Raw genomic sequence first — 27,714 nt, 5'->3', positions numbered from 1 at the left:
TTCAATATAGAAGTGGTTGGGGAGTTTCCTTAAACTCTGGACATCCAAAGTTTCATAAGTTAATTAGTTGAGAAAAAGCGAATACACACAATGGAGTGGAATATATGAAATTCCAAATCATTAATAGAACGCTGACACGCACACACACAGGCACATGACTAAAACTGCTTGGGGTTTTCCAGCCATTTCCTTCTTATGGCCAGCACAGTGAACTTGTAGATTCATGGGGAAGTTTTTAAAAACTCCTTCATTTTTTTTTTTTAATTTTATTTTCAGGTGGGGCAACAAGGGTTGAAAGGACAGGCCCATAGATTAGTAGTGATGGCAGAAGGGGAGGTGTGCAGGAGGAGGTTATGGAGGACTAAACAGATGGCTGCAACCCAGGTGAAAAAGCGACCTTACCTTTTTGGATCAGAATTCCCGGATATGCAGTTGACTGTAGTCAATGTTGCTTCCAAATTAATCCACACTCCTTCATGTTAGACTGATGATTTTAAAAAATCAAAATAAATAAGTTAAATGCAAAGAATAAATCATCCCTCTTGCTCTTCCTCACTTGCTTTCTTGCTCTCTCTTGGTAATTGCTCAATCTTCAGTCTTTAAATTATTGATTTTTATTTTAATGGTTTTTATTTTGATACTGATGAGTCTGCACAAATACTGGAAATTCAGTACACTGAAAATGTTCTCTACAAAATTCGTTCTTTTATGAGTTACAGAAATGATGGAAGATGTTTTGAGAGGTACTCTAGGTTTGAATGCTACCTAGAAAATTCATCCAGTACTCAGAAAAAATACTCTATAATGATTTCCTTTCTCACACTACCATATATGAGGTTCTCCCTCTCTCTGTAGTACTACGTTGGGTTGCAGTTAACTTCCCAAAATGCACAGTGGAGCCCTATAGTGCATCCATTGTTCTATCTTTTTTAAAGATTGTTCATTGTTTCTTTATCCTTTCAGAGATAAAAAATAACTAAAATGTAGGAGATATAAACTCATTTCTGTGAGTTTGAAAGCATTTAAATGTAAGAAATAGAAGGAATGTACTAAACTGGTCTTATAGATCGCTTTAATAACTCAATTTTTTGTGCATTTTTTAAACATGTACAGTTACATCATCCAAAATAATTCATAAAGTTAGAACTTGCAAAGCAAGTAAATAGGTTGATGACTCACATTATTAAAGGATAGTTTATTTTTTAAAAAACTTTTATTTTTAATTATTATGCTTACATAATAGTTGTATATATCTACAGGGTACCTGTGATGTTTTGATGCAGGCATGCAATGTGTATTAATCAAATCAGGGTAATTGGGGTATCCATCACCTGAAGCATTTATCATTTCTTTGTGTTAGGAACATTCCAATTCCATTCTTTTAGTTATTTTAAAGTGTAATTTATTATGTAATGAAGATATTTAATTTTTGATGATTAATATACTTTTCTCACACATAGCATTAATGGGTAAACAGGAGACTATACACATAATTGTCACTTTCAAAAATTTTGTATTTTAGGCTAATTTAATTTTAGGTCTCGTTTATCAGTAGGAAGAATCAATACACATGAATAAACACAAATTGTTGTGGCTTATGATGAAGGTCAAAGATTAAGAAATATAGATCTTTTTACATAACAATATTTTTATGGGAAGATCATTTCTCTGGATCAAGATGGAAGACACATCTCCCTGTCAGTTTTGGTAGCAAGAGAGGACACTATATTGTCCCTCTATGCTGGGCTTTAAGAATGTGGTCTCTATCCATGGAAGATGCCTCAGCCCCTGACCGATGCTGACTAGGTCTCTAGGTTGGTCATCCTCAGCTGAGCAAGAAATTGGGAAAATGTGATGGAAGACAGGGCACAAGTCTTTAAAGTAAGGGTTGGGGAGTGGATGGGGCCCATAGAGAATAACCCATCCTACATTCAGGGCACTTATGTCTCAGGCTGACTTTTACTATGTACAAGAGCTGTGGCTAGAGGAGAAACTTCCAGAGTTTTTTCAAAAGAAGATATACAAATGGCCAACACACATATGAAAAAATTATCAACATCACTAATCATCAGGGAAATGAACATTAAAACCACAATGAGATACCACATTACCCTTATCAGAATGGCTATTATTTAAAAATTGAAAAACAATAGATGTTGGCATGGATGCAGTGAAAAAGGAACACTTATACACTGTTGATGGATGCACTTAAATTGGTACAACCTCCATGGAAAACAATATGGAAATTCCTCAAAGAACTAAAAGTAGACCTACCATTCAATCCAGTGATCCCACTACTAGATATCCAGGAAAGAAGGAATATCTGGATATCCAAAGGAAAAGAAGTCATTACATCAAAAGACACCTGCACCCAAATGTTTGTCACAGCACAATTCATAATTGCAAAGATATAGAATCAACCTAAATGTCTATCAATTGATGAGTGGATAAAGAAAATGTGGTATACAAAGGTTTCCGGAAAGTATCCAGCCATTATTAATATAGCGAGAATGGTTACATGGCTGGATACTTTTGGGACACCATATATATAAGTGTGTGTGTGTGTGTGTGTGTGTGTGTGTGTGTGTGTGTGTGTATACAGTCATACCATACATTATATATGCACACCATGGAGTACTACTCAGCCATAAAAAGGAATGAAATAATGTCATATGCAGCAACTTGGATGGAATTGGAGAACATTACCCTAAGTAAAGTATCTCAGCAGTGGAAAAACAAACACCACATGTTCTCACTAATAAGTGGGAGCTAAAGATGGGTACATATGGTCATACAGTGGTGTAAAGGAAATTTGAAACTAAGAAGGGGCAAAGCTAGGAAGAGGGTGAGGGATAAACACTTACCTATCTGGTATAATACACACTATTCTGGGGACAGGCACACTAAAAGCCCTGACCTCAGCATTATACAGTTCATCCACATAACAAGAACACTTGTACCCCCTAATATTTTGAAATAAAAATTATACAAAAAATTTTTTAAAAAGAAATAAAAACTAGAAAATCACCAAAAAAACAACAGTGTTTCCTCTTAATGCACAAAGCACAAAACTAATAATGAGGCATTGCTACTTTGTCAGCTAAACCTGATTACACGTGTAAATAAGGATACTGTGTAATTAGCAGATTTATCATATAGAAACTATTGTTGCTTAAGTATTTTTTAATTGTTGAAAGCCTATATTTTTGAAGGTGTCTAAATCTTTGCCTTGCAGTTTGAACTGTTACTATTGACATCATAAACCAGCTCTCAGCTGGCATAAAGATGGCCAGTGTTAAAACTGATTAATATATGGTGATACAGATTCAGGAAATGTGTTCAGGAGAATGTATTTCTTTTTATGCTTATATGTATATTTTGAGTTTTTTACAATTAGCATATATCATTTATGTAATCAGAAGAAAATAATGATTTGTATTGTGAAAGAATAAAAAGTTTTAAATTAATGCTGTTTGCATAATTTAATATTTTCATTATTTTAAATTTAAATTATCTTAAAGATTTTCCAAAGTTGTAATTATTTTATTATTATAGTATCACACTTCAAAATATTGTATATTTGCTGCTGTGATTTACATGTAAGAAATCACTCAATTAAAAATGTCACTGATTATTTTACATTAGAAGTGTCATTTGACAAGTAGATAATTTATTTTGCTGGAGGAAAAGGCTTTTGCTCTTTAAAAATTTCCTTTCTTGGAAAGAGAAGGGAAGGAATAGTGTTACATCTCATGGCTGCACTGCTGCTTTTCTGACTTCTATGATTCTTCAGAATCCAATCCAGATACTTGAATATGAAACTGTTTATGGTTTGGAAGTGATCTCTTTTTCCTATGTATTTGTCTTTTATACTTACATAAAATGTATTTTGTAAGCAGTTACCATACCCAAATTACCTACCCATCATGATGTGAAGTGACTTTAATTTAATTAGATTATTAATATTTCAGGGGGCAGGGGTTTCAGTATATTATATTCATTTATTTGCCATACAAAGAAATGATGCAAAAGTATGCTCATGACATTCCTGCTTTTTATTTTTCCTTCAGTGGTGTTCTTTCCCCTCCCCTTCCCCTCTCCTCCCCTCTCTTTTCCCTTTGCCATTCAAAGCCCCTCTAGAAGTGAGGAGACTTAATCAGAAATGCACTATATCACAAGTAGGGAAATGTGCGTACATCATCATCTCTCTCTTCCTAACTGGCCTCCTTCCTTCCACCATCACTTCCCTAGAATCCATTCTCAGCACAGCAGCCAGAGTGAGCCCTTCAGGCTTGGTAAACAACGGCCCATGGGGCAAAACTGGCCCGTTGTTTTTTTTGTAAATAAAGTTTTATTAGAACACAGCCACACTCATTCATTTACATGTCATCTATGTCCCACCTCCTGTCTCTGAGCTCATCTTCTGGTTCCTTTCCCTCCCTGACTCCACTTAGCTGTGAGCTAAGTAAGACCTCCTTGAATATACCAAGTAAGCTCCCACTTAGGGACTTTCTCTTAGCTATTTCTTCTACATGGAATACTCTTCCCTATATTTCTAAATAGCTGACATCCTCACCTCTGCATGTTGTGTCAGTTTATTTGCAAACATGGTGAATAAATAAGCATCTGCACATATAGGGTTGAAATCAGAACTATTTTCTGGGACCAACTCTGCCATTAACTAATTCTGCCATCTTGGGAAAACAAACGAGTGTTGCAGTGCTCTACTTTCCTTATCTATTAAGGAAAATGAAGAGATTTGGTCAGTTTCTTTTCAGTCCTTAAATACTTTGACTTTCTGATCATCCTTAAATTCTTTGACTTTCTGAGCATCAGTCAAAAAAAAAAAAAAAAACCAAATATAAATCAAGGTTCATTTCTGAACTTCTGGATCTGTTTTGCAGAGACTATAACTATGAAGATAAAACACAAATTCCAAATAAAATGATTGTTGTAATAAGTGTACAATACTTTACTGGATATATAAGAACAACCTGCATGTTTGCTTCAGTTGCATGTGTTTGTTTGGAAACTGATCATTTCTATTGATGAGGAAAAACAAATGTTTATCTGGTGGAAGGAGGGATGGCCAAATATATAGTTCTTCAAATATTTCTACAGGCTACTTGCCACTCACCTTATTTCATTTGCTCTTAGTTTACCTTTGGAAGGTTTGTCGGAATTTTTTAAAATTAAATTTTCAAAATTCTCTAGAAAATAGCTCTGTTTCTATACAAAGTTATTAATTTATAAGTGTATTATAATTCACATGCTCATTTTAGACCTTGAATTTAAAAAACTCAAAATATAGACTCTTTGATATGCTCTAAACCCATGCTTCATTTGTCAAATTAGCAAAATGTCTAGTATATGAATATTGCTCATGTCGGCTATAACACAGATTTTTGTCATTCACTTAGTAAATATTCACTAAGTGCTCACTACGTTTGAAGTACAGTGTTTTGGAAACAAAATAGCAAGCTTACTTGTCTCCAAAATACACAGAATATCTCTTGGTGTAACAGGAAACTCTACCATTCAAGAAATGCTCTTAATTCCTTCCTCAGTTACAGTTCTTTAAAGTATTGTCAAATAATTAATTTTAGCACTAAACTAAAAAGAACCCTAGGGATAGCCTAAGTGTATTTCTGATTATTCAGATCAAGAAATCCTGCCCCAGATACTGAATGTTGACTTTTCCAAGTTCACATATTTAGTCCTGGAAAAGAGCTAGAATACAGAACTCCTACCACCAGGAGAAAAACTATCCCTTCTCCTTAAGGACTGGTTATTGGATATAATATCTGTCAATAAAAAATAAATCAATGTGTGTGTTCTCTCCCAAATACCTGGTGCCACAAATCATAATTATACATACAATAAGCTTTTAAAAAATTATTCTTTACAATTTTGTCTTCATTCTTCCTTGCAGATTTGGTAAATGTCTATGTCATATAATTCTACTGTTTGCTTCTGACTTAGAATGTTGAGCTGATTCAGAATAAAAATGTAAATATGGCCTTCAAAAAAGAGCACATTTTCTTCTAGATCACAGATTACACTGTGAAAATGGCCATTTAAAAAAGTGATGTTACTAAAGGCATGGCAAGGACGATAAGCCTCCCTGCTTTTGTGATAAAGAGAACCTCGACATGTTTGCTGTTCCCAGTCTAGACTGATCTAACTAGAAGAGACTCTGTACTGGTGATTTATTGTCATCCATATCACATTCCAAGCTCTAAAACTTCCCTGTGTCACTACTGGAAACTTGTAATCAAAATAATTTCTAGTGAACTATTGGAAACAGTTAATTTCCCAGGGATTCTGCAAAAAAATATTGATCAAAATATAAATCGATTTTGACTCACCAGTCTTCCAGTTTTCCTCATAGAATCTTCCATTCCATAGCCCCAGAGCGTTCCCACCTTTCATTTTGCAAGTCTATTACTATCTTTGGTCCATTTCTCTTCCCGTTACAAAAAAATTCATACATACGAAAGAAAACCATCAAGAAGCATAGCTTAGATACCTAACAACGAATCTTTTTAAAAATCTATAGTTTCCTTCAACTTCCTGTGAACTGCTAAATGTAGAGTGTGATTATCTCCCTATTGCTGTCATCTGAGCAGAATTCAAAATACTTAGTTTTGGGAGGGGAAAAGCCATTTAGCAAAACCCGTTTATTCATGAAAAGTAATTGTGGTCAGACATATTTAGCTTATATTACTGGTATTCATCTTGAAGTTCTGTAAATATTTATAGTGAATTTCAATGCCTGTAAATACTGTATACCATTTCAGCAATTTAATGGGATTCATTTAAAGGACATGAAAAAAATGGACTTAGCTGCCACACTTCAAAGAACTGAAGATATTTTTCATTTATTTTCAAATGTGTATGTTTCCGAATAGTAAGGTCCACATGGAAAGAGAATGTGTGTCTGTCTCTGTGCAGAATGTACTTTAGATGCACCATTTTAGTTGTAGGTATTTGAATGGGAGAGAAAATTGGGAACTTGGAATCTGGGTTGAGACAACTTTACCGTCCTTGGTCCTTGGCATTTTAACAGAAAAAGAGAAAAAAAAAACAATATTGAGTTATGGGATCATATTAATTCTCCTATTTTTTTTACTTCATTTTGCCTGTACAAAGCAGCCCTGAAGATTACTTTCATATACATGGACACACACCAACACACATGTGTAAAAATATGCATATTCATTCTTGGACAAATTATGATAAATCTTTGATCAGTAATTTGAGAAATATTTTAGTTAGAAAGTTAGTTTAAATTAGTAAAAATAAATTATATTTGGTTTAACATTTGACAACACTTTGGTATGAGCTTTATAGTCCTAGTTTTCTCAGTATATGCTATTCACTCTATTTTAGAAAAGAAAATATAATTAATAGGAAAAAATGTAAAATAACTAGGATTATCAAAATTGAGCAGCTTACCTAATATGGCAAAAAGAGAAATAAAAATGTTTTATTTAATATAGGACTTTTTAGGCAATAAGGTGCTTTTATATACAATATAATACTCAATTCTCATAAGAAAATATGTAATTAGTGTCATTATACCCAGTTTATGGATGAGAAAAAGGAGACCTAAATAGATTAAATAATTTTCTGAAGATCACACACATACATCTTGAAAGTAGTAATGTGCTACTAATACTGATTTGAGGTCTATGCTTTGCCCATTTCTGCCCTACAACTTGATACACAAAACTATTGCAAGAGAAAGATTCGGGGGACAATAAAAGTATAAACTGGAACTTTTACTAGAATGAAGTAGAGGACACATAACAGAAAATTTTGTTGACAAAAATTCTACAACCAGGTAGTAGTGCTAGTTGTATACCTAAAAAAGATATAGGCCAGGTGAGGTGGCTCATGCCTGTAATCCTAGCAGTCTGGGAGGCCGAGGCAGGAGGATTGCTTGAGCTTGGGAGTTTGAGACCAGTCTGACCAAGAGCAAGACGCCGTCTCTACTGAAAAATAGAAAAATTAGCTGGGTGTTGTGGAGCCCGCCTGTAGTCCCAGCTACTTGGGAGGCTGAGTCAGGAGGATCACTTGAGCCCAGGAGTTTGAGGTTGCTGTGAGCTAGGCTGACACCACTGCACTCTCTACAGGGTGACAAAGTGAGACTCTGACTCCAAAATAAAATAAAATAAAATAATTTTAAAAATATAGAAAATCTGACATAAAGTGGCTCAAAATCCATGGGAATACTAATAAATTTAAAATTAATAATACTATAATGTAACAAGTGCTAAATTATTAATAACATCATAAATAAACTGTGTAAATAAAGAGAAAGTAGATAATAATTCACCTGGTGACAGAAGAAGTAACTTGGGACACTAAGACACCAAGATTTGCTGGACAATACATAAAATTTTAGATTAAGAGGAAAGAATCTATAGTCATAGCATTAATATGATCATTAAGTTGATCTACTTAAACAAAATATTTATAAATAAATTAATCACTTACTTCATAAGGTATAGAATTTGAATTTTAATATCGGGTATCCAGAATCTTTCTCACATTTTTTTGTAGATAGAATCAAAACATTTCTTTACTGAATTGAATCTAAGTTGACGCTGCCAAACCTCTAATATTGTTTTTCATATTCAAAAGGTCTATTCTTTGCAAGATTGGTATGTGTGTGCTTCCACACTTGTGTGTGTCTGTGTGTGTGTATAAATGCAATGAAAAGAACTATAGAAGTTCTTTCTAATTTAATCTAAATTTAGTTCCAATACTTACCATTCTCTGTTAACAAATATATTCCCTTCATCTTTATGGTGAGTAGAGTGCATATTTTATAGGTTATGACCTAAAACTCAATTAAAAACCTTCATATTAAAGTATATGGATCCTCCATGTCTAAAAACAGCAAGGCTATATTTAAATGGTTTCCCAGCAAGGAAAGGGGCTCCAGTGGGCGCAGTGGGTGGCTGCTCTCATGTTATAACACGCAGGGGGTGGACTTTGCTCTCTTCCATGGCTCCAGACATCCAAAACACTGCGTTTTCTCTGTCAATCCTATTGCGCCAAGTTAGTACCGCCAGCCACTATTTATTTTAAAACGTCGATAATGACTGGCGTCACAGGGAGTGCTTTCAGTGATAAATATCCTTGAAAAATGCCATTTCTCTAGTTGCCATTTTTGTCTTTTCAATATTACATAATAGCCAGCATATTCTAGGGAAAGAAAATGGCTAGGTGTTTGTAATATATGTCAGTCAACGTTTCCATTCCCATTACAGTGTGGAATGTTTAATTTCTAAACTCTAAGTGCTTAATGGCTACTGGTTATTTTCTCTTCTCCGCAAACATTACCTGTTTCAGCTGCAGTTCGTGGAAGTCTGCCCAAATAATAAACAGTAATAGATGAATCGCCTCAGGCTAGTCTCTGTTTCTTGGTTGCACAGATAATTTCTAAGTGACTTTTCTACTTAAAGATAATGCGATTTTACTTGGATACCAGGGCTGCCAAATTTGGGCTTACAAAGTTTTAATATTGCAGTTAGTTTTCTGTAATAACGCCTTTTAGCAAGGTATGCCCTTCTCTCAATATGAACCCCCACCCTCAATATAAAAGTGCCCTCAGGGTTACTATTTGAAGTACTATTTTTCAGAATACTACGTTAATTGAGAGAACATTATCCTTCAAGAAAGAGACCTTCTAAACAAGACTGAAGGAAAATCAAGAATAGTAGGACCAGGAAAGTATTTACATCTAACATTAATGCTGTCCTTGAATGCACTGGTCTTATAATTTAGTAAGCTATGCACACATATTTCATTTTATACATAGTGTGTGTGCTAACATGTTGTGATTATATAGCCATTTCAATATCAATAATTTCAAATGGAAAAAAATGATCTTGATGTTAGAAATTCCAGGGTTGCTCCTTCAGTAATGGAGAGAATTCCTTTAGGTTAATAGTTTATGTCAACATTGGTATTTTAAATTTTAAGTTTTTCCTGTATGAAATTCCTGTACATGAAAAATACTTGTTTGATATTAATCTTTTAAAATAAAGTACTTGATTTGTATTGTTAAGTACAAAATTAAACAGTATTAAAAGTGGACTTGTTCTGTTGCCCCACTGGGTGTGGTTAGTTTAGATGAGGATATTTAGCCACATCCCAGTACACTGAATGAAACAGAGACGTATTCCAAATTCTAATGTTGAGAAAACATTATTCCTCTCACTCCCAGAAAAACAAGCTAATAGCTCTTAAGTCGAAATGCATTTATTTATCTAAGTGGGCCAGAAAAGCACCCTAAAGTCACTTATCTCTTCTATGACTATAGGTGTGACCAATAAAATTGATAAGCAAATTAAGATAAGAAAATGACTGTTAAATTTGAACTGGGGTATACAGAGAAATACGTAGTTTCTAGAATAATTATATTAGTAGAAGCTTTATCCTAGAACTAGCTTTCGCTTTTCCTAAAGCAACCCTTAACACGAAATGTTGCTTTAGGAAAGAAAGCCTTGGTTTTAGTTAAGAGATAAAACAAATATACATCTATTCATCAATGAAAATGCTGACATAAATGTAACCCTCCTATGTTCAGACCAAAGTCAGAGGCTCATGCTAACCATCTTCTTCAACTTCTGGAGGTTTTCTCACCACCAGAGACAGCCGCTGACAAAAGATGAAGTCTGGAAAACAATGAGACTTAAAAACAGATTTAATAACACTAAGAGTGTACTCTTGTTAAAGGAGTTATTTGATAAACAGAGCACTATGAATGTTTGCCACAGGAAGTAGCTGGAAGGGCTTTTTTAGCGCATTATCTGATAGTGCGTCTAGAAGGATTAATGCAGACTTTTTGGTATGTCATGTACATTTTTGATTGCAGTGATTAGAACCATGATTAAATGACCCCACACAAAGCAATAGGAAGAAAAACAGAGCTTGCCCTTTGACTTACATTTCATCTGTTGTTGAGGTTTCTATGCTTTAAATGTGGTATGGCTATTCTATAAATATGTTTCAGTTGTCTGAACCATTTCCACCAAAAAAATAATTAATAGATTCCTAGTGTATTTTTGAATATGTCACTTTCATATACTCAGCTATGTAATTCTCTTGGCATGAAATATTTTTATATAAAAATGATTTAGTAGTAAAATTCATAAACAGGTTTTTGCAAAGGAAACAAATTGCTTGGCACTGTATTCTCTTAGGGCATTTTGAGATAAGATGTGAAAAGGATATTCATGGTAATAAAAGATGACTAAAAATAATTTTTGTGGAAAATGTAATTTATTTTAGTATATTATATATATGTTAACTGAAATAAAATTATGAATAACAAACCTTATAACAAATAATAATAATGTGCAATATCACTCTTACTTAGTTTGCCACCAAAAAGAATTCAAGATTCATACATAAATAAGGGCACATTAATTAATCCACTCTTTAAAGTGGTCGGCCATATTCTGTAATACTTTTTTTTAAGATTGAGGGAAATAAGACTTAGTGCATATTATGCAGAACCCTATTTTAATTGAATTCCACAATGATTATTACTATTCAGAGGCAAATATTTAACTTAGTGAATTTATGCATTGGAAGTATTTGGTATAATTTGCAATGAGGAGAGGGACTATAATTAATTGAATATGAGAAAAATTAAGACTCTTTCTAATTTTTACAATTCTAACAATAATTTCATTATTTCTTACTTCAAGCTTGTAAGTGTGGGATTGTATTGAAACTACAGTGTGTGGCTCAGAAAATGATAATGTTCCCCCGTGGAGAATGGATTATGTGTGGATGAGATTTTCTATTCCAAGAGTTGAAGCATACATGTTAGGCATCCTCTAAAAGAAGTCCAGGTGAGAGATGATAGTATCTTGGACTGGGTGGTGATTTGGATGAGCATCGGTAATATAAATGGAATGTAATGAATTGGAAAGACAAAAATCAAGGAATACGCTTGACAAGATCCAACATCTATTTCTGATCGAATTTCTCACCAAACCAGAAAGAGTAGAGCACTTCTTCAACCTGATAAATGGTATCTATGGAAATTTTTTTTATCTCTTTTTTTTTATTTCAGAATATTACATGAATTTGACAGCTATGTTAAGATGCAATTTTACACAAATTGATTTATAGTTTCAAAGTCCTAGCAAGGAATTGCTGTAGAAATTGACCAGCCGATTTTATAATTTGTATAGAAATGCAAAGGACCTAGGATAGCCAAAACAATTTTAGGAGGAAACTGAGTCAGAGGGCTAGCACTACCTGATTTCAAGACTTATTATGAAGCTGAAGTAATCGAGATAGTGTAATATTGTCAAGATAGGAAAATAGATCAATGAAACTCAACACAGAGTCAAAATATTGACCCAACTGACTTTTGAGAAAGGTGCAAAGGCAACTCAATTGAAGAATAACAGTCTTTTAAAGAATGCATGTGGAATAATTGGATATCTATATGCAAAAAGATGGGGGAGGAGGTAAGGAGGGAGAAGAAGAAAGGAAGAAAGAAAGAAATTGAATGTATATTTTACACAACATACAAATATTAACTTATAATGAATCCTAGCCCTAAATTTAAACCTGAAATTTAAAGAATCTTTAATAAAACACAAAAGAAAATCTTTTGAACCTTTGATTAAGCAGATTTTTAAAATATGACATCAAATGCATGATCCAATTGATATGTTAGACCTAATCAAAATTAAAAACCTCTGTTCTTTGAAAGATAATATTAAGAAAATGAAGAGACAAGCCATGAATAGGAGTATATATATGATTTTAAAAACTCTTATATTTATAATATGTAAAATATATGAAGAATCTCAAATTTTAATAAGAAGAAAACAATATACTCAAATATATGGGCTAAAGATTGGAACAGATACTTTGCCAAGGAAAATATAGAGATTTCAAATAAGCACAGGAAAAGATGGTGACTATCTTTAGTCACCAGAAAAATGAAAATGAAAACTACAGCAGTGAGATTTAGCTACATAGCTAGAATGGTTGACATTAAAAAATATTAACCATACCAAATGTTGGCAAGAATTAGGAGAAACAGAACTTTCCTACACTGTGAGTGGAATATAAAATGCTACAAACACTTTGGAAAACAGTTCAACTATTAATATATACCTGCCAATGACCTAGCCATTTCACTCTCAGGCATTTACCTCAGAGAACCTATCCATACAAATTTTTTTAAACAGAATTTGTGGGTAAAAGCCAAAAAGTGGAAACAACCCAAATGTTCACCAACAAGTGAAAGGATTTAAGAAACACATATCCACACAATGAGAGAGTATTCAGTGAAAACAACAAACGCTATTCTGGTGATAGGCATACTAAACGCTCTGATTTAAGCCTTATACAAGGTATCCATGTAACAAAAACATTTGTACGTCCTTAATATTTTGAAATAAAAGAAAGATATTCTAAATAAAAAGAAATAAACTACGGATACCCATTACGACATGAATGAATTTCAATGTAATTGTGCTCAATGAATGAAACCATAAACAGAATGCATACTTATGATTCCATTTATATAAAACCCTAGAAAATGCAAACAATCTAAAATAATCAATAGAATGGGAAGGGGAGGGTATTGAGGAGTGGCAGGACATATTCCAAAGGACACGAGGAAACTTTTGGGTGTGATGATATGTTCACTATCTTGACTGTGGTAGTGGTTTCATGAGTGCATATATATGTTAAAATTTACTCAAGGTTAAGCATTTGTTTATTAGAGATTTCTGTCCCCAGTTGGCTTATCTAGTTTCCATTTGTGATAGCTAATAGGGAAAACTCTAAAATGCATCAACTCATTTTTGGAATGGAGGGAAAAACATTAAAAGCTCTGGAGGCATAAAAAGCTGCATATAAAATCAGGCTGCACCAATTGATAAATGTTTTACTTTGCTCAATTTACTTATTGTTTCTTAACCTTAGTTTTCTCATCAGTGAACTATCTTAATTACATGACTTTGTAATCCATAAAGCTCGCTCCAAGCTCTTAGCATGCACACATGCACATCTGCAAAGGTAAGCATTTGCCACTTTCAATTCTCAGGATAACACATTCGCCCTTCCGTTCCCATTAGCAAGCTGTGCTAGAAAGATTAATCAGGAATGCTAGAGAGAACGAAGTGCTGGGGCCTTGAGGCTTGGAAAGAGGTTTATTCAAAGAGGGTAGTTAGGGAGAGCTTCCTAATGCAAAGGCATTTTAGCAGAGATTTAAATGCAGTGAGGGAGAAAGCCATAGGGAAAGCTAGAGGGAGAGCTTTTAAAGAGGAAAGAGCAAGTGCAAAGACCCTGAGGTGAGTATGAACTTGGCTTATTCCCCAGGCATGGAGTAAATGACAGGAAGTGATACAGGAGTGGTAGGCAGGTGCTAGATCATGTTGCCCTGTGTAGGACGTTGTAAAACATGTACAAGTTTGACTTGTTCAATTCTAAGTATGTAGGTAAGCCATTTGGAGGTTTTAAGCTGGACAGGAATCTGATGTTTATGTTTAAGGGTGTACTTTTGCTGCTCTGTGGGTGGTAAACTATAAGAATGCAAGAACATAAATAGGGAGATTCTCTCTACCAAGCAATGGCTCACTTTAGCTAAAACGTCCAGCAAGAATCTCATAGAACTTATTCTCAGAAACTGTCAATTCACCTACTCATAAAACTTTCTTTATTCTTTAATTTTTTTATTCTTTTTCTTTATTCTCTTCTGTTGATTAGCATTTCAGTATACTTCTTTATAACTTGAATACATGAATTACTAAAAAATTGGCATTTTATGATGTATATGCTTCATAATTCTAAAAGAATACTCATGCTTTAAAAAACAGTTAAATAAGCAAAAAACAAACAAATATAAGGGGAGGGATCTGAAGTATTTGATAAACAAAACCAAGAAAATAATCATACAGGTCATTTTTTATTTAATTTCTCTATAGCATTTCCTTAAAAATGCTGTACGTAATAGAAAATAAATATTTATTAAATAAAAATATTTCCATTATTAGTCATCCAATTTCCTTCCCATATATTCTTTCCACTTCTAATTCTGACTCTCTTTCAATGTCTATTATTTATTTTCAGGGCTTGTCACATTTTTTCTATTTTTATTGAAGTATAATTGATAAATAAAAATTGTATATATGTAATATGGCAATATTTCAGTATACATATACATTGCGAAACAATTGCCACACTCAAGATAATTAACATATCCATCACCTCACATAGTTACCAGTTTCTTTTTTTTTCTGTGATGAAAACACTTACGATATGCCCTTTTAGCAAATTACAAACATACAATATAGTATTGTTAACAATGTTCACATTGGTGTGCACTAGGTTTCGTGAATGTATTCATCTTGTGTAACCAAAACTTCATACCCCTTTGCCAACATCTCCCCATACCACTCTTCTACCCTCTATTCTATGAATTTGACTATTTTAGATTCTATGTATAAGTGAGATCATACGGTATTTGTGTGACTGGCTTGTTTCACTTAGCATAATGTCCTCTGGGTTCATCCATGTTGTCTCAAATAGTAGTATTTCCCTGTGTTTTAAGGATTAATGCTATCTATTGTGTATACATACATTTTCTCTATTCATTCATCTGTTAATAGGCATTTAGTTTGTATCCATATCTTGGCTATTGTGAACAATGCCACAATGAGCAGGGGAGTACAGATATCTCCTCTGGGTACTGATTTCCTTTGGATATATACTTAGAAAGGAGATTGCTGGCTCATAAGGTAGTTTTACTTTTATTTTTTTGAGAAAACCTTTATACTGGCTTCCATAAAGGCTATATCAATTTATATTTCCGTGAAAGAGTCTAAGGGTTCCCTATTCTCCGCACTTGCCGACACTATCTTTTGCCTTTTTGATAATAGCCATTCTAACAGGTATGAGGTGACATCTCATCGTCGTTTGGTTTGCATTTCCCTGATTATTATTATTACATTTTCATATACCTGTTGGCCATTTGTATGTCTTCTTTTGAGAAATGTCTGTTCAGGTCCTTTGCCCATTTTTAAATTGAGTAATTTATTTATTTATTTTTTTACTTTCAAGTCATAGGAGTTTCTTATATATCTTGTACAGTAACCCCTTATCAGACACATGATTTGCAAATATTTTTTTCCCAAAACATAGGTCGTCTTTTTACTCTGTTGATTGTTTCCTTTGCTGTGCAGTCTTTTCAGTTTGATGCAACTGCACTTGTCTATTTTTGCTTTGTGCTTCCAGTGTCACATCCAAGAAATAATTTCCCAAACCAATGTCAAGAAGACTTTCCCACATGTCGTCTGCTAATTGTTTTATAGTTTCATCTTGTACATTTAATCTATTTGGAGTTGATTTTTGTATGTGGTGTAAGATAAGGGTCTAATTTCATTCTTCTGTACGTGGACACCCGGTTTTCCCAATACCATTTATTGAAGAGACCATCCTTTCTCTGTTACATATTCTTGGCACTCTTGTTGAAGATCAGTTGCCCTTAGATGCATGGATTTATTACTGGACTCTATTCTGTTCTATTGATCTATATGTGTCTTTTTATGCTGGTGCCATGCCATTTTGATTACTGTAGTTTTGTAATGCATTTTGAAGTCGGGAAGTATGGTGTCTCCAGGCTTTATTCTGGCTCAAAATTGCCTTGGCTATTTGGGGTCTTTTGTGGTTCCATGTGAATTTTCTTTTGTGGTTCCATGTGAAATGTCTGTAAAGAACATCATTGGGATTTTGATAAACATCGCATTAAATCTGTAGATTATTTTGGGAACTACGGACATTTTAACAATATTAATTTTCTCCAATCCATGAAAAAGGGATGTCTTTCCATCTATCTATGTCTTCTTTAATTTCCTTCATCAATTTTTTAAAATTTTCAATGTAGAAGTCTTTCCCCTCTATTATTTTCATGGACTAGAACAAGTTGCATTTTTTAAATCCAATCCCATAAAGGGCTACCGACAAGTATGTTTTATATAAACTACTCTAATTGTTTATTTTCATCAACCTGTTGATTTCTCCACCAATTTTGAACCTTAATCTTCTCTATTTTAGTTTAAATTTTCTGCATCTAGTCTTCCAGATTCTACAAACCATGAATGATTTTCCCTCTTGCTGTTAGAAGAGATTGATATGTTTATAAATACCTTGTCTCATCCTTCATTCATTATTACAAATATTCCATAATTCTCCCCATTTTATATTTATCTCATGCTTTTCAATTATCTAGGTTATCATCCTATTATATTATGCATGCTCTATAAGCTCACCTTCAAGTGACTTTTATAATCTACCATCAAAGGGAGATCTTTTCATGTTTGCCATGCAGTTGCATGAATAACAAAATATAGTCTTTTATTGCAACCTAATTACATATTTATTACCTGTGACTTCTTTTGATTTTATATTTTTTATTTCTACAAGTTAAATACTAAAGTAAATGCCTTTTATTCAGCTGTTGACCTCCTGGACTGGTCATTTACTTTTTAAATCCTTTTTCCCTCTATTTTGTATTACTTTGTCTTTTTACTTTACTTTCTAATGATTCCTTCAATGTCATCTGTCAATTGTTTCACTGAATTTGAGTTTTTCATGTCTGCTAGAAATTATTTTTACCCTGGTTATTGCAAGTTTCCCTTTTCGTAGCATTCTGTTCTTGTTTGTAAGATACAATACGTCCTCGTTTTGCTGACAATTTTAATAACTTTTTTCCTAAGATCTCATTTTCCAGCACAGTTTTTATTTTCTCTAATGTGGTATTTCCTGTATTTGCTATTGCTTCTAGTTTCAAATTAGAGGCTCTACTCAGAAAATTAGTATTTCTGTGTTTTCTTTTCAGAATTAAGAGTAAGGGTGCTGAACTTCTACTTGAAAGGTGCCCTGAGCATGGAAGTGGCCTTGACTGTGGACTTTCTTCTAGGAAACACTGGTTAGAACATTTAGTAGCAGAATCTCTGACATCAATGCCTTTAGGTTTCTTCACATAGGCAGGTCACATTCTCTAGAGATGGATTTTTTAATCTCCAGCCATTTCTTACTGCAAACATGCTAGGATCTCAGAGGGATGAGAGAGTGGGGGTTTCGGATCTATAATAATATACATACATCACCCCATCTCAATAGGATACTTCCATACTTACCTGGCCCTCTTGTCCTCTGTCTAGAGACCATTTGCTTTACTCTCTTTAAAGAGTAATCTTCCTATCTTTCTCTTAAGGAAGAAGAAAATTTTTTGGCTTCACAGAGATGTGGAGGGGACCTGGGGAATTTGTATGCTTCTTAAATAAAGTTTCAGACATGCAATCCTTTTATTTGAAATGCTTTTTTTGCTTCATTTCTACATCCAGAGGTAAGCAGCACAACATTATTCAGACATTTGAGGATTTTGAGATATAAATAAATTGAGTTCCACATCTTCTTCACTGGAGGTATAGAATCAAGTTCTCCTTTAGATCTTTTACCTCACTGCTACGTATAGTCCAGATTACAAAATTCCGTTCCAGGTCTCTCCATTCGTCTGTGTTTTGTTAAAAAGAAAAAAAAATTAATTGTCTGTGGTAGATAGAATACTGTCCCCACCAAAGATGTCCATATTTCAATCCCTAGAGCCTGTCAATATGTTTCATGGCAAAAGGGACTTTGCAAATTTAATTAAGTTCATTACTTTGTGGTGGGAAATTATCCTAGATTATTCAAATAGGCACAAACTAATCACATAATTTTTTGAAAGTGGAGACACTTTTTAGCCTGTAGTTAGAGATGTGAGGTCAGAAAAATGTTAGAGAGATGTGATATTGCAGGCTTTGAAGATAGAGGGAAGTAGCCAGGAGCCAGGAGATGTAGGCGGCCTCTAAAAGCCTGAAAAAGCAAGGAAAAGCATTCTCCCCTACAGCCTCCACGAAGGAATATAACCCTGTCAACACCTCATGAGACCAGTGTTGGGCTTCTGAGAGAAGACTGTGAGATAATAATTTTGTGTTATTGTAAACCCCTGAGTTTGTGATCATTTGTTATAGCAGCAATAGGAAACCCATACAGTATTGTCACTGGGATTTGGACAGGGAGCAAAGATAAATTCACATGTTTAATCTGAAGTCTTATCTGGGAACTATTCCCTTTTTAAACTAAAATTTTACTAAATGAAGTATCACAAGAATGGAAAAACAAGAACCACATGTACTCACCATCAAATTGGTCCTAACTGATCAACACTTATGTGCACATATAATAGTAATATTCATCAGGTGTCAGGCAGATGGGAGGGGGAGGAGAGGACGGGTATATTCACACCTAAGGGGTCCGGTGTGCACTGTCTGGGGGATGGACATGCTTGTAGCTCTGACTTGGGCGGGGCAAAGGCAATATATGTAACCTAAACATTTGTACCCCTGTAATATTCTGAAATAAAAAAATATAAAAAGATACAATAAAATTTCAACTATTTATAGTAGGCAATAGATTTACAAACTCCAAAATTCAAAATGTTCTAAACTGTATCAATAAAAAGTACCTTTACCCTTCTCTGAAAATTACAAACGTTGGAAGTTTCTTGTGTATACTTCTGGAGACATTCTATGTCAATACAAATAGAGATAGACTACACAATATACTCATTTTTTCATATATACATATTCTTTTGTCCTTTGCTGTTTGTACTTATTGGTTTCTTAGAATACATTCCATACCAGAACATAGTTTGGTATTCTTTTTTCTAGCTTTAGATATAAATATATCATAATTTATTCAACTTAGTATCTTATTAATGGGCATGTATTTTGTTGCCAAACTCTTATGATTTTAATGGTGAAACAAATAGCCTTGCAATAAATCAAATTATACAGTATGTATTTCAAAAGACACATTAGACAAATCCCTAGATATAGAATAGCTGTATTAAAAGGTAAGCACGTCCGTAATTTTGACAGATATAACCTTATAACAGGTGGATATCCATTCTTCAATAAATTAAAATAATTATATCATATGAAATGATGAAAGCTGAAAGGAAATTTATTGAGGTATAAAGGTAGAAAGGACAGAGATTTCTTCTCCAAATGCTGCTCCTCTTGGACCAGGACTTAATAATTAAAACATCAAAGATATAATTGTAGGCCAAATAAGATAATCCAGTTGGCTAGCAAACTTACAGGATTCATTACAGACTGCACATATAAGTAAAACCATAGAGACTTAGCTATGTGACAAATGGTGAAAGGAACATATTAAATTCCCCAACAATAGGCAATAGCAAGTGGGAAGGCCAGAGCATGCTGGGTTATGCTGTGTTGGAGGAAGTGGAAGAAGTTTAGTGTGGTAAGAATAAGGAAAAGAGAGACAGCGGCAAGAGAAGAGGACCGGATAAGAGAGATTAACCATTTTAAGGAAGTCAGGCTTTATCTTAGAGGTCCAGGGAAACCTAAGCAACTTTTGTTTGCTTATTTTTTTATGAAAGAATTATTTATTTTTTTTAACAAGAGAAAATGTGAATTTGAACTAGTAACTAAATTCAGAAATCCTGATCACTGTGATCTTTGAAATTAGAGTGAAATAAATTTAGGACCACTAAAAATAAGAACTATATTTTTTACCCTAAATAAATGTAAATATGGTGATATCCCTAAAAGCTACGATAAATAGATTATGTAGAGATTTAGAAAAAGTTAGAGAAAAGAAAAAACTAAGAAAAATGCTTGGATTGTATTATAGTTAGCAAAATATTCATTATCAGTGTGGAAGGCTTGGTATCTCATTGATAAAATAATTATGGTCTTCTATTCCAAAATGAACTATGGATCTAATCTCATATTTCAGTTCTTACACTCCTTAAATTGACAGTGCTTGGAACCAGTCCAAGGTAGGGAATACTCTCAAATACCATGACTAGGGCACCCACAATTTCCTTCCTTTCAATAATCTGTTCTCAATTTGTGCCTCTGAGATATCACTTTGAATCAATATTACCTTTATTTAATATGCATTCACATTCACACTCATATTCAGCTAAAAACAATCCTCAACATTCACTAGAATTTCACAAATTTCTGGAAAGTAGAAGCAATAGTTTTATTTGTTTATTGCCACTATTATACATAGAAAATTATGTTAATTTTTTTAAAACCTTATTAGGTTTACATAAAATTCATTACAGCGTTCTACTCCAGCATTTTCCCCTATCTGTCTGGATACATTTCTATGGCTCTCTTTAAAATTTGCCAAAGAAAACACATATATTTTCCTGCAGTTAAAGCATCAAAGCTCCCACACAGAAAGCCATTCCCATAGAACCCAAATAAAAACATCAAGAAGACCGTTGGTAGACTAAATACATTTCAGTCCTCTTCCAGGTTTCTATTTAAACACACAGTCTGATTTTCACTTGGTTGACTCTCTTCTCTATTAAGCCCTGGGCGCAGGGACCAGGACTTACTTTTATGGCTTTGCAATAGCAATGATGACAGCTAAGGCTAAACAGGCTCACATTAGATCTAGCAGTGCCAGCCAAAGCGCTTTACAAAGATTATTTTATTTGAATACCAACAAATGAACACTAACAGAATCTTGCTTAGTACCAGCACCTGAGTTGTAATGGGCATTTAATAATTGTTGCATTATGACTGAATGATTCCTAAATTTGTTCCATATTCTGTGGTCTGGACCTAAGGAAGCTGGGGAGGTTAGCTGACAAAATGCAAAGCTTGATTCTGTTCTAGTTGTTAGTTTCTCAGAGTTTTCAAACCATTCTTTGTGTGGATTCTGGCCCTAGAGTTATGATCCTGCATTAATTAACATATCAAAGTTGTATGGTATTTTTTTAACAGTTAACTAAGATATTAAACTATATTTGCTTTCATGTTATTATTTCTTCTGCGTTTTTTTAAGATAAACTTTGCTGAAGAGGCAATTTAAGATACTACATGAAATATAACCCTTAAGGTAGAGGTAATGACAGAAGAATGTTGAGCACACAAGTGATTGTTTAAAGTCACAACAAAGGAATTCCTAAAGTGAATGTTGCTTGAGAAATCACTTTGCTTTTTATTTTCATTCTTTCTCTCAATTCTAGAGCCTTAAAGTGTGGTTGAATTTATAGGTTATGTATTGGCTTTAGGAAGGAGGAATGGTCTCATTACCCCTGTGAAATAAAAAGACACATGACCGATGCCATCCTATGAACTCAATTAGTCATATGTGGAGCACTGACACTCAGAATGAGACTGATAATGTTATTCAGGCAGTAACACAGAATTTAATGAATTCCAGGAAATGGGGGGGGGGGCCTAGCTCAGGTCACATGGTGTCGGTCTGTCTTAGCTAACAGGTAGAGTAGGGTATGTGTGTTCTTTTCACAAGGGTAGTTTGGGACATAGAAGAGAACACTGAGCACAGATTCAGAGACCCACATGGTCCTAGAGAAAGAGCAGTGTCATTCCAGAGCAAGTAAAATGTGCAGCTTGCATCAGTGTTGCCTTTGGTTGTGTGCAATTCACAGCAAAGGTATACAGAACTATAGGAACTGTTGAGGAAGTTTCCAGTCCTCAAAGTACCAAATGATGCATCAAGGCACACAAAGAAATTAGGAAATCTCTGCAATTCTGATTCTAAAATGTGTGGTTTGCAAGCCCTAGAATAATAATCATGTTTGCAGAAATCCTTGTGTCTACAGAAAGCAGGGCTGTGTATTGAACATTTTTAAGGCGATCTGACACTCTATCTTTTGATGCCCCCAGAGGACTCCAGTGTATTTAAAACAACAACTATACATCAATGGAAGGTGGTACAAAATTTAATTTCTACTTTAGAAATTTATAAAACATATTTTAAACTTAGTTACTTTAGTGAAGATTCATATTTCATATATTTTTAAAGTCTGATTTTCCATCCAAAATACCCCATCCAAGGCTTTCATTCTACCCAAAATTGCAATTTTGAAGTTAAGGACTTTTTGATTCAATGCACGTATCTCTTTGGCTTTTCACCAATTTGTACCAAAATTCCAGCAGTCAGGTGGCAAGGAATACCTTCGGCGTAACATTACTATAAAGCTTAATAGGTAGTTCTTCAAATGTTACCCTAACACAGTGCAGAGCTTTGCCTGACCTGGTCTCCCTGTGACTTTCATTCACACTGAGGATAACTATTTATTTAATATTTCTACCTTTCTGCCAGACACTGGAAGGGGTAGGAACTATTCTAGAGATAGATCACAAGATACAGAAGTATACTGAGAATGTACCTAGGTACAAAAGAATGTAATGAAACCTGATACGGAAAAAAAGAAAGAATGGAAGGGACAAAAGTGCCAAAAGTCATTGAATTTGATACAGGGTAGCTAGGTCAGAGATGGCGGGAGTGGCAACATTTGAGCAAAGACTTGAAGCAAGCAAGGGATAGCCGTATGCATGTCTGGGAGAAGAACGCCCTATGGTGAAGACTAGCTCACAGAGAGTGTATCTGTAGAGCAAGGAAGACACTATTCACATCGTCAAAGTCAGGAAGGGAGTAGTAAAAAAAGAAGCCAGACAGGTAAGGGTGGTAGTAGGGTAGGGCCTTGTAGTCAGTCCCTGGTAAAGACTTCAGCTTTTACTATGCACGACATGGGGAGCATTGCAGAGTTTTGAGCTGCATGGTAGTATATCCTTGAAGCTTTGAAAGTAGATAATTCTAGATGTTTTCTTGAGAAGAAACTTTCTAGTGGGAAAGGTAGAAGCAAGGAGATCAAGGGTAGGCAGGCAAGAGGTGATGGTGGCTTGGAACAGGGAATTCACTGTGGTGGTAGTGACGAGAAGCTGGAGCGTGCAGTTTTGCACACAAAGTGTCACCAGGAGTCTCTGTGTGGACCTCATGCTCCGCCACTGCTGATTTCAGAGGGACTTCCTTCCGCATGATCGAACAGCTCTCAAGCATTCCCTTCCATAGAATTCACCATTGGAAAGGACTGAATTTCTATTTCCAATTGGAAGATGTCGTAGAAACACGTAATTGGCTCAGTCTGTTATATGGCTCTCCTAGAATGGAGTGTCCTGCGTATAATGGGAAACAAATCCCGGAATTCCTGAATCCTCCTCACATGCCAGGAGACCTTATGAAGATATCACTGGTGAAAACTCATTTATTTTGGTAGGCACCTTTCAAAAATCACTTGGACCACTTTTCAGTCTGTCACCATATCAGAGCCCATAAATTTTTCAGCTCACAGCCCTTGGAGGGACCAATTAAATAGAAATTTCCAAATGTAATTTTATAAAGAAATTGGCCGAGAAGTCGCAGAGCTCTCTATTTCAGTCTGCTTCCCTTCTGCTTATGAAAGAAAAGCTACTTCATATGATAGAGGAAGAATATCAAAGACTAGACCAAAATTGTGACTGAAAATAAGTTGTATAGTTCATTCATATGCTAATCCGCACTGAAGTGGTTGAGATGTAAAAATCTAAACTCAGTTACTATTCTATTACGTATCTATGTCTTGTTCACTAAGGTATTACCAGCACCAAGCCCTATACCTGGCACATCACAGCAAAGCGATAAATCCTTATTGAAGGAATAAATGAGTCTTACCATACTGGAAATGATGAATTTTCAATTTGCTTCTTGTATGCTGCTCTTTGGTGCAGGCTGTAACTTTAAGCATGCTGGTTAGGGTGGGAGATGAATGTACCACCTGCTTAAAAGTCTGTTTTAGCATTGAGAGTATGATTTCAATGTACTATCCATTTTTTTTCATCAATATAAAATTATTTGCTTCCAAGGGACAATATGCTTCTTAAAGCCCAATTGACAGAGATGGGGAAAAATAATTTTCTAGGTTTTGTTCCTTTCAGATGTAATTTTACATTAATTAATAATTACTGTACACCTGCTAGTTTCAAACATAGACTGCAAACCAGTTTTGGAGACAAGGACCAAATATATGTGAAGCTAAATTATGACATAATAGTGATATAATATTGTATAAAAAAAACAGAATGGCCATAGATGGATCATGATATTCTATAAGCACTCGTCAGCTGTTGGGAACAGGGGACGTGGACACTCAGACCACCAGGACCACATGGCACATGAGATGGTCTGAACTGTGCCCCACCTCCCAGATTCATATGTGGAAGTCCTAGTCCCCGGTACCTCAGAATGTGACTGTATTTGGAGATAGGCCTTTAGAGAAGTAATAAGTTAAAATGAGGTCACTAGGGTGGGCCCTAATCCAAAACGACTGGTGTCTTTATAAGAAGAAAAAATGTGGACACAAACACACATCGAGGAAGAGCACCACATGAACTGAAGGTGGTCATCTGAAAGCCAAGGAGAGATGTCTTAGAAAAAACCAACCCTACTGACACTTTTATCTTGGACTTCCAGCCTCCAGAACTGTGAGAAAATGAGATTCTGTTGTTTAAGCCTGTGGTGCTTATTCTAGCAATCCTGGCAGACAATACAAATACAAGACACGTTTTATGCAGGGGAAAATTTAGCCTCAGAGAAGTAGAAGGGCATACATAGTCCTGTGAACTTGCATTTTCCTGCGGAGCTATGCTTAGGACAGCCATAATTGATTGGATGCACCATAGAAATGGCTGTGATTATGGGATCCCACACTCATAACGTTTAGAAAAAAAGTTATAGGGAAGGGAGAGAAGGTAACCTTCAGGCAACCCTGTGACAATGAGACTTTCTGTGTCCCAGTGCCCAGTGGCTGATCTTGGCTGGTTCCAAGAGCTCATCCAGGCCTCCAGACAAGTTGTGTTCTTTGTCTCTTCTTACCTATGTATGACAAGACCAATAGTGTGACCACCTGACCAACAATGAAACATAGATTCTTTAGTCTAATTAAATAAAGATTAGCAATTGCTTACATGCACTCGTCAAAAGAGTGGCTATCATTATTTTCAAAGATAAAGAAAACAACAAATGTTGGCATGGATGTGGAGAGATCAGAACACTCACACACTGGTGGTGGGACTGCAAACTAGTGCAACCTCTATGGAAAGTAATTTGGAGATACCTCAAAGAATTAAAAGTAGACCTACCATTTAATCCAGCAATCCCACTACTGGGTATTTACCCAAAGGAAAAAAAGACATTCTGTAAAAAAGACACTTGCACTCAAACATTTATAGTAACACAATTCACAATTGCAAAGATGTGGAAACAACCCAAGTGCCCATCAATACATGAGTGGATTAATAAAATGTGGTATATGTATACCATGGAGCTCTACTTAGCCACAAAAAATGGTGGTGAGCTAGCACCTCTTGTATTATCCTGGATGGAGCTGGAGCCCATTCTCCTAAGTGAAGTATCATAAGAATGGAAAAACGAGCACCACATGTACTCACCATCAAATTGGTACTGATTGACCAACACTTATGTGCACATGTGGAAGTAACATTCATCGGGTGTCGGGCAGGTGGGAGGGCAAGGAGGGGATAGGTATATTCACACCTAATGGGTGCAGTGTGCACCGTCTGGGGGATGGGCACACTTGAAGCTCTGACTCAGGTGGGGCAAAGGCAATATACGTAACCTCAACATTTGCACCCCTGTAATATGCTGAAATTAAAAAAAAAGAATCTGAAGAGTTTTTATTACCACAATCGGTTTTAATAGAACGTAAAGAACATGAACACGTTGGATGACGCCCATTAAACAAAACAAACAAACAACAAATTTTAAACCATTGTCTGGCTGCTTTTGTTGTGAATATAAACTGCTTTCGGAAAGGTTCTTTCATCTGAATTAGACACCACTTTGCTTTTCTAAGTGAATAACAGTGAAACCCAACACTTGTATTTGTTCAAATGAAATTACCGTACTTTAAAATTTTTAAAGAGTATTTTCCCTGAAATGAGTGTGGGGGGTCAGAGAAGAAAGAAATGCTGGACATTTTAAGTAGAAGAGAAGTTGCACAGACACAAGGAGACTCTGAGAACAGTTCTCTTTCCATTGTGCCCCATTTAGTTTGAGTGATGATTTTTATGCTGCCCTCTAGATTGGCGCAAAGATGAACAATAAAAATTGGTTTACATTAATACAGGAATAGCATTTCTCTTATTTATCTATTGAAATAAAGTAATCTGCAACAATAGAAAGTACACATGATTTCTCCTGTCTCTTGAATCTAGCTATGGAATGATTCCATTAGTCACAGTGGGTAAAACAACAATAAATGAATGTCTCCTTGGAGGCTTTACTGCATAATTTGTAAAAGTAGGCAATAATTTATTATCTCCTGGAGATTACTGTCAAGGAACCCAGAGGAATTCATTCATTTCATCTCTATTCAATGCACGTGGTAATTACAGAAGTTTTTATTACTAAAGAAAATATTTTCATTAGATCCTTTTGTCATGATCGATTGGGATTTTAAAACAGTATTTTTGGATCTTTAGTTGATTAAACTGTGGTCTGTGTTTTCATCAGGTCTAACTTTTTCTTAAAGTCCTTGAAGTAAAATTTTAAGAGCAAACATCTAGGTTTTTCAGTGTTAATTAGCATTCTATTTAGAAGGCCAGAACTTGCTTTAGAAAATATTTTTCTAAAGTATGTTTTCTGAATTTGTCAGGAAAGTAGGAGGGAGAAAAGGACAGAGGGCGGGGGGCTGGGGAGAGAGAGAGAGAGAACTTGCCACACCTCACCATATACCATCTTCTAGGAAAGTCATAAGAGGGG

This window comes from Propithecus coquereli, unplaced genomic scaffold (genome assembly GCF_000956105.1).
Source record: "Propithecus coquereli isolate 6110/MARCELLA unplaced genomic scaffold, Pcoq_1.0 Scaffold177, whole genome shotgun sequence".
NCBI classification, from domain to species: domain Eukaryota; kingdom Metazoa; phylum Chordata; class Mammalia; order Primates; family Indriidae; genus Propithecus; species Propithecus coquereli.
The sequence above is the reverse complement of the archived record's forward strand: the minus strand, read 5'-3'. Positions refer to the sequence as shown.